Source organism: Pteropus alecto, unplaced genomic scaffold (assembly GCF_000325575.1).
Source record: "Pteropus alecto unplaced genomic scaffold, ASM32557v1 scaffold17, whole genome shotgun sequence".
Lineage (NCBI taxonomy): Eukaryota > Metazoa > Chordata > Mammalia > Chiroptera > Pteropodidae > Pteropus > Pteropus alecto.
The window spans coordinates 1789725-1797747 of NW_006440645.1; positions in this window are offsets into that span (position 1 = coordinate 1789725).

Consider the following 8023-nt stretch of genomic DNA (forward strand, 5'->3'; position numbering starts at 1 on the left):
CGGTCCCTCGGCGGCACCTTCGCTGGTGACCACGGCAGGGCGGGCGAGACCTGTCCGCTTGTCAGCGACGGTGACAAAAGCAGCTCCGGGGCCACAGGGACAAGCAAAGTCTGAGCTCGGCGTTTACGGGGTGCTGCGGTCAGCACTTCGCTCGAGTGGCTGCCGCCGCTGGCACAGCCGGCGAGGTAGCCGCGCTGCACGCCATCGTCGCGTGCCCAGAGACTGAGCTAAACGCCTTTACGGTGCAGCGCTTTACAGAGCGGGGGCTGCGGCGCACGGGGGCCCCTGAGAGGCCCAAGGTCACACGGCGGGTCACGTGAACCCGGTGCGGGTCCAGGCCAGGCGCTCTCACCACTGCGCGCTCCGTTCCCTGTTACCGTGAACGCCTCCCCTGTTAGCAGTGACAGCTGTGGCGACGACGCTGTCTGGGCAGTGAGCCTATGGACAGTGTTTTAAAACACCGGATGTGGCTGGACAGGGAAAACCACCAGTTCAGCGACAGGCCTTTTGGCTACCAAGCCCGGAACTGAGGTTTCTCATTCTGGCAGGCAAGAAACTCGGGTTTCATTATTATGGTTTTTGCATGTAATTTTTCTAAAATTCACGCATCGAAAAACAACTTCTTTCGTAGATACTACCATCATCTTCAATTCACATTGGTCTTCAAATTTCTCTTTGAATCCAGAGCAACTGTTTCTTCTGCCTAATGAGATCAGATTCATGACTAATAGAGTTAAGAAGTGAATTTTGGAATATACGTTTCAGAAGAAAAAGTGCTCCCCGATTTAAAGAATGAAATGAACGCGAAACTGAGAATGTCCTTACTGGCCAAAGATGCAGCCGAACTGGGTACTGACTTTTAAGATACTGAACGAAGTATGCTGATCAGCAGACGCGTGCCTGCACTCCCTAGAACAAACCACGCGTGCGGGATTTGCTGTGGCACGCGTTCCTGCGTTCGGGGAAGTGCCCGCATGTTTTCCCATAGTGAGAATTCTCCATTTCTTGAAGGACTGCTCATTGGATAGTCCCCTCCTTTACAGGATCTGCTTCAGTGTGTTTTCTTTGATTTTCCTAGCTGTGACTCAGTTCTTGGCTGACAGCTCAATTTTGAGTCTACATGAGGTTAACAAAATCGGTAAGGAGTTAGAGACAGAGCCGCGAAAATCAGCATCAAGAAGTGAGGGGGAAAATCAAACTTGTTGAAAGCAGTGGGGAGGAAACGAGCGCAGGGCATCGTGGGAATTATCAAGCGTTCCTTCGGGAAAGTACACATTGACTTTCGAAACTAACCGTAATTTTAAATATAGAATTCATCAGTCTTCTTACAGGTGTAGACAATGTGACTGTGATCATTTTGTGACATACTAAATATAAAAATGCTTGTGCAATTTCTGAGCCATAACTACTTGGGAAACTAGACAGATTACTTTGTTCAGATGTTGGAAAGCACAGGACTGTGATCCCCGGAGGAAGGGAGACAGGAGTGACGAGCCCCACGACTGCCCGATTTTCTGCCTGGAAGCACCTTCCAGTCTGCGCTACAGGGAGGGGTAACCCGAGGATTGAGCATAGTCAGGAGAAGCTGGGGCCAGGGCACTGGCCAGGCAGAGTAACCGCAGAGGAAGGTGCTTAAGGTGCTGCCGCTAATACTAACTCCTGCGTGCAGAAGGTGGACATACGTGAGGCCAAGCAAAAGACAACGGAGGAAATGTCAACTCAAAATTCCCGAGAATTCCAACAGGACTAGGAGACCTTCCCATGTGGAAGGGTCAGAAAGCAGCGTGCTCTTGGAACTCTGAGAGACTCACTTATAGAAGAGCCACAGCTGCAGTAGTGATGTTGAACTTGCCCTGGGACGTTCGTGCATGCTCATCCGCACGGTTTTCGAGAAGACTTCAGAAGATTCGGTGCTCAACAAGGAACTCTGCTGCCTGCCAGGAAAACCTAGCCCCCGGCAATGCGCACCTCGAGCTGTCCGGCATCTATAAGGTGTGTGCAGCACAGGCCCCTGTGGCCTCCCCACGTGGTGCTGGCACGTCATGGAGCAGTGGCTAGAGCTCTACCATGGAGCTTTCTAGTGAAAAAGGCAGAAATGCCGTGGCCTTTTATGACCCAGCGTTGGAAGTGACATCGTATCAGTGTCATTGTCAAAGCAGGCACAAGCCTTTTAACTTCAAGGAGGGGTGGCGGGAGGGTGGGGAACGGACATCACCTCTTAATAATAAGTGTTCCCAAGTATTTGTGGCTAAACTTTTAAATAGCCACATTCTCTTGAAAATAAACTTTGCTTCCTCTCACATGAAATATATGCTGTTCTGTCCCCATGCGAACAAGTTTCATGCCAACAGAGCAACAAGCTCAAGTTTATTACCCACAAGCTTGAAAGCTAAATTAGGTCCTGGCACAGGAGGCCCCCTGGGCCCTTCCTTTGTTACATTTTTTATTTGAGGGCTTATGAAGGAAAGAGACAGGGTTTCTGGCTCCCACACACCCAAGGCGCAGGAAAAATTCAATCGACACTCCCCTTAAGAAGTGGGCATGTGGGAAGCACACGGGGCAGCCAAGCGTCGGTAGTAATCACGAGACCTATCCCCAGGCCTTTGATTTGAACCCAGTCTTCCTCCATGGGAAGTGGTGGAAGACTTTATATTTGTCCTTCAAAAACATGGATTAAATACGTAATACCACAGGATCTCACTTATAGGCGCAATCTAAAGAATCAAACAAGCAAAACAGGAACACTCAGATGCGGAGAACACGTTTTGTTGGTTGCCAAATGGGAGGGGTACAAATTGGTAGTCACAAAATTGTCACGGGGATGTAAAGTACAGCATAGGGAATATAGGTAATAATACTGTAGTAACTATGGTGCCAGGCGGGCACTGGATTTATTGGGGTGATCACTTTACAAGTTATATAACTGTCTAATCACTATATCGTACACCTGAAACTACTATAAAATAATATTTAACGTCAACTACAATTGAAAAATAAAAATATATCCAAAATAAAAATAAATTTATACAAGTTGATTTGTTTGTTTGCTGGTTTGTACATTTTAAAAGATAAATGACCCTAGAAGCCAAATAATGTTAATGTGTTAATGTTAATCTTTCTGATGTAACAGCTGATTATACTATTAATTAGAGCATTAATTATCCTATGGTACTTCAAGGAATTAACATTCCATCAACTAATTTACAGTAAAACCCAGATTGAAATGGCAGCATTAGTGTCTGCGTATCTCACACAGAGAACTGTTACACACTGGGCAAAGTATATTTTAAAATACTAAATTGATTTTTTTATAAGAAACGTTCGATTTAAAAAATCATAAAGCCCCACTATAATTTAGGTACTATATCTTAAGTCAATACCAATAATTAGTTTTTTCTATTAGCTACACGATGTAACCTTTGATGTCTGTGTTTTTTAACAACATTAATATTTATATGAATAGCTAAAAAAAAAAATCTTTTAAAAGACTTATGTGGCTTTTTAAAACAATTTCCCAAAAGAGATGAACTGACGTTGATTCTGACTTTGTTAAAATAGTAATTAGGAACTTTATAATATAGACACTGCCTGTTCTTTCAAGATTTTTCTATCTCACCATGAAATGTGTGTATGTATATATATATTTATATAGGTCTATCATACCAACCTTTTAATAATTTAAATTTAGATAATTCAAGTAATTGAACATGCAAATGCTAGAATTCAATAGCATTTGAAGAAGCAAGCTACAGTAGAACAGAACTACATAAGATAAAACCCAAGTCACTTTAAATCAATGTTTATAATTACCAGCCATAATTGACTGAGATCGGCAAATACTTAGCTCTATTAACAAAACATAATATGGTTTAGCTTGTGCATGAAATTACAAAGTCTCTTGAGATTTGACTGATTCAAACAGTCTTGAATATTCAATTAAAGACATATTTACTATGTAAATCATTTTTATAGCTAAGACATATTAAAACACAGGTTTTTAAAAAACACAGTATGTGATACGGTTGAATATTTAACGGATAAGGTAAAACCTCAATATAGCATTTCCAAATTTTAGAATGCCTATGTGCAAATATGTTTACTAGTAAGCTAGCAAGTAAAAATAATATGAAACATTATTTAAGGATAAACTGGAACAGGTTAATAATGAAGACTCTCACTAAAATATAATCAGGATTCAGTAACTTATTTTGCCAAATGCCACATTTATTGAGTAAAACAACCCTTGCGCCCAGCCTCATGGAGCTTCTCTAATACTCAAGAGAAAATTAGAGGACACAGACATTGTATTTCTAATCGGCGGATATCTAGTGAAGAAAAGCTGGCAGAAGGATCAGAGGGTGAAGCATGAATGTGGGCTTCTGTTTTAGATGGGGTGGTAGATGGGGGGGACAGGCAGGGAGCACCTCTCCCAAGAGGAGGTGAGGGAAAACCGTGCAGGTCTGGAGGATGCCCTGGCACGCGGGAGCCCACAGCCTCTGAGAGGGAGCCAAGGGCTGTTCCATGAACAGCAGGGCCCAGAGCGACATGGAGCAAGGGAGGAGGAGGCCAGAAGGAAAAGCGGTTGGCAGGAGGCTTTCCAGGTGAGGCCAAGGTAGGGAGGTCCCGGTTTGGGTGAAGGCAAGACCCTTTGAGCATTGTATTAAGAGTCGTTTCGGCCTCTGCGTGAAACACTATTTGTGGAAGGGCCAAATATAGAAATGCCACTGTAAGTTGTGAACATTACAAATGACCTACTGTACTACATGACTCCTTTCTGTGTTCATCTTACTTTGCTGGTCTGCTTATATGAGACGGAAGCTAAGAAAACCCAGCCATGTGACCGCTCGCCGACGGGAGGTGGGCTCTGTGGTTACGTCTGCTCTGTCTCCGGTGGGAGTGCTCTGCAGGTGTGTGTTTGTCGGCTTCTTCAAAAGACCTACGTCCTCTTCAACAGCCTTGTTTCCTCTCCGAATGCTACAGGGTTTCCAGAATTCCTCAATTGTATATTCAGGGGTTTTACAGATACCTCTCAAGGTGTCTGAACATAAAATTATACTTAGAGTCACATGAAAAGTAATAAGCAATCATTTTAGCGTTTTCTTGTTACTTTTCAGTGCTAACACAGATGGAAGATCTGATAGTATCTTAAGTATTTTATTAACTTTCTGACCAGAGTTAATCAAACTTCAATAAAGTATACATACAGATAAAATTATTTTAATACCTACTGGAAATGCCATTATCTCTGCAGAAAAAGAGAATTCTTATAGTTATTTAATGTGTTAACGGATTCTCCTTTAAGGAGTTAGGATGTAGACTTAAGGGTCATAAAACCAGAGTAATTCAAGAGTTTTTCTGAAGGTGAACATCCTTTACATTTTTTTTTTTAACTTCCAGTCTACTTACATTCTGCTCCTGTAAACTGTGCTTCAAAATATTATGCTGAAGAAGACTAATAGTCCTTTATGTATAGCTAGTTTATATAATTAATTTAAATATGCAAAGTCTTCTAATAAAGCACACATTCTTAGTTATTTGTTTGGAAGTGAATAACTATTAGAAACACTGAAAAATTAAAATAAATGGGCCCCAATAATGTTGGTGCGTTTCCAGCAGACTGCCATTTTATAATGCCCTTCCTCTGGATGGGAAGGAAGGGCTTCTCCGGCCAGCCCAAAGATGATTTCCAACTCCTCCCCTCCTGCTTGATCTCGTGGGCTGGTACTGAACCTCCCCATCTAAACCCTCCGCTGTGTGATGAACAAGCACCCATTTAGAAACAGCTTTCTCATGAAAGTTTCACCAGGCAAGTAAGCTTAAAAAATGGATCATCAATGAATCTGGATTGGAAGAAGAACATTTAAAGTGATTCTGAGATTCTGAACGTTGGCTAAGCCCTGATATAAAATTGATTCCTGTCCTCAGATCACATAGAGAAACTGATCACGCCTCATCTCTCCACACAAGATTCTCAGACCTATTTCTCCAAGATTTAGACTTCATGATCCTACGGGTTCACTCTGCCCTAAGAACATTCGACTGGTCAGTGGTCGGGCGATCCACGCCCGCTGGGCCCCGGGGACGACCGCCGTGGGGACACGGGGACACGGGGACGGCTGTCACAGGGACGACCGTCATGGGGACATGGGAACGACCTTCATGGGGACGACCGTCACGGGGACGACTACCACCATGGAGACACGGGGACAAGCACCAGGGGGACGACCATCATGGGGACGACCATCATGGGGACATGGGAACGACCTTCACGGGGACGACCTCCACAGGGACACGACTGCCCACATGGGGACACGGGGACGGCCGTCACGGGGACATGGGGATGACCATCCTGGGGACGACCATCGCAGTGATGACCTCCACGGGGCGGGCAGGGCCTGCTGCTCCCCACTCTCTGGAGGACGGGGAGCTCGTCTCGTCCCCACACTGTCCTCTGGGGCACCGTCTCCTGCACGTCAGAGACGGAGACAGCGGATCGCCAGGTGCAAGAGCGACCAGGCGGCCAAGCGTGACGCCAGGGCAGGTGGGCCAGCCGGGGACGGAGTGCTCGTTGCCGCGCCACCAGCCGGCCAGCCACCAACTCTACGAAAGGCACGCGAGGCGATCCCCAGCCTCGGGTCTCCATGCTAAGCCGCCCAACAGCCCTGCGCTCATTTTGGACCACGGTCAGCGGTGTGCTGACCTGTCCTGTTGTTTTAGCTCTGCCTATCTAGAGAGTTCCATCAACATCTTCTACTAATGCAAGGACAGAGTCATGCGGGTGTGGAATCGTGCTATAAACGAGGGAAGGAGCACACAGTAATGGAAAATTATTAATAGTGTTGTCTACGCACTAGAATCCTGCTCATATGGAATGTATGAAGATGTAGCACTTTTAAGCACATACCTAACTCGGGGACACTTCCCGCAGGCGCAGTCCCAGCAAGCATCCGTCCCCTCTGCCGTCAGTTCCCTGGGACCTCTCCAATCCCTCAGAATGCGTTCTGAACCTGATTTTCAGCTTTACAAATTGTTTTGGCATCGTGGTTGACCGAGGCAACCGAAGATGCACACACTAAACGTAAGAAGTACGTGTTGGAGATGACCGAAGTCTGAAAGACAAGGCCTTAACCTGCGTCCTTACCTGCGTTTGGGGAAGGCAGACATCACTTCCTATCCACTTCTCTGCACGTATTGTAGAGAATGTACAATTCATTGCTTTTGAATGATTTCATAAATAAATGAAAATGTTCAATTCATTTTTCACAAGGAAAACATAAGCGTTCCCAGAGCATGAATCCAAGGCAGAGTCTGGTGTTACTAAAAATGTCTGCTATCTGTGCCCTTTGCCATGACTCGCCTTCTTTAAGCCTTTACTAGTTTTCTACAATAGGGCTTCGACAAGTCCTACAATCTGCTCTAGACACAAGCCTGCTTCGAAATAAAATTGTTTAATTATATTTACTGCAAGTAATTATAGCATCAAACTTACTTTTTAAAAGCATTTTCATTTACTATAGTGTTGTTATTGCTCACAACTTTTTTATAGTCCACATAATAAGTGATGGAATTCAGTTTTTGCAAGGACGTTTTTCCAATATCCTCGACTTGAAAAGTTAATGCTTGTTTTTCCTAAGAAATGATAAATTGGGGACATAAGAGAGACCTTTAGGAACACATAAAGCACAATTAATCTTCCTGCTAAGTACTGGGTTTCGAGGTGAGTTAATGCTCTTTAATAAATCAAGCTGGGAATCTCAAACATGAACAAAGCCCGGGAGCAGCGGAGCGCGAGCATCGTCCTTACGAAGCATCCTTCACTTTTTGGTATAAAATTAATTCATAAGAAGGAAACTTTGTAGAAATGTTTTCCAATTTTAATTTTCCAAGAACGGAAAACGCTTTGTATAAAGGAACAAATATTTGCTATCACAGTAATAAAAAAATACATACGAAGCAACCATGTTTATGTGAAGAATGTAGGCCCTACAACAGAAGTCAGCGTTAAAATCCCAACAGGAGCCCT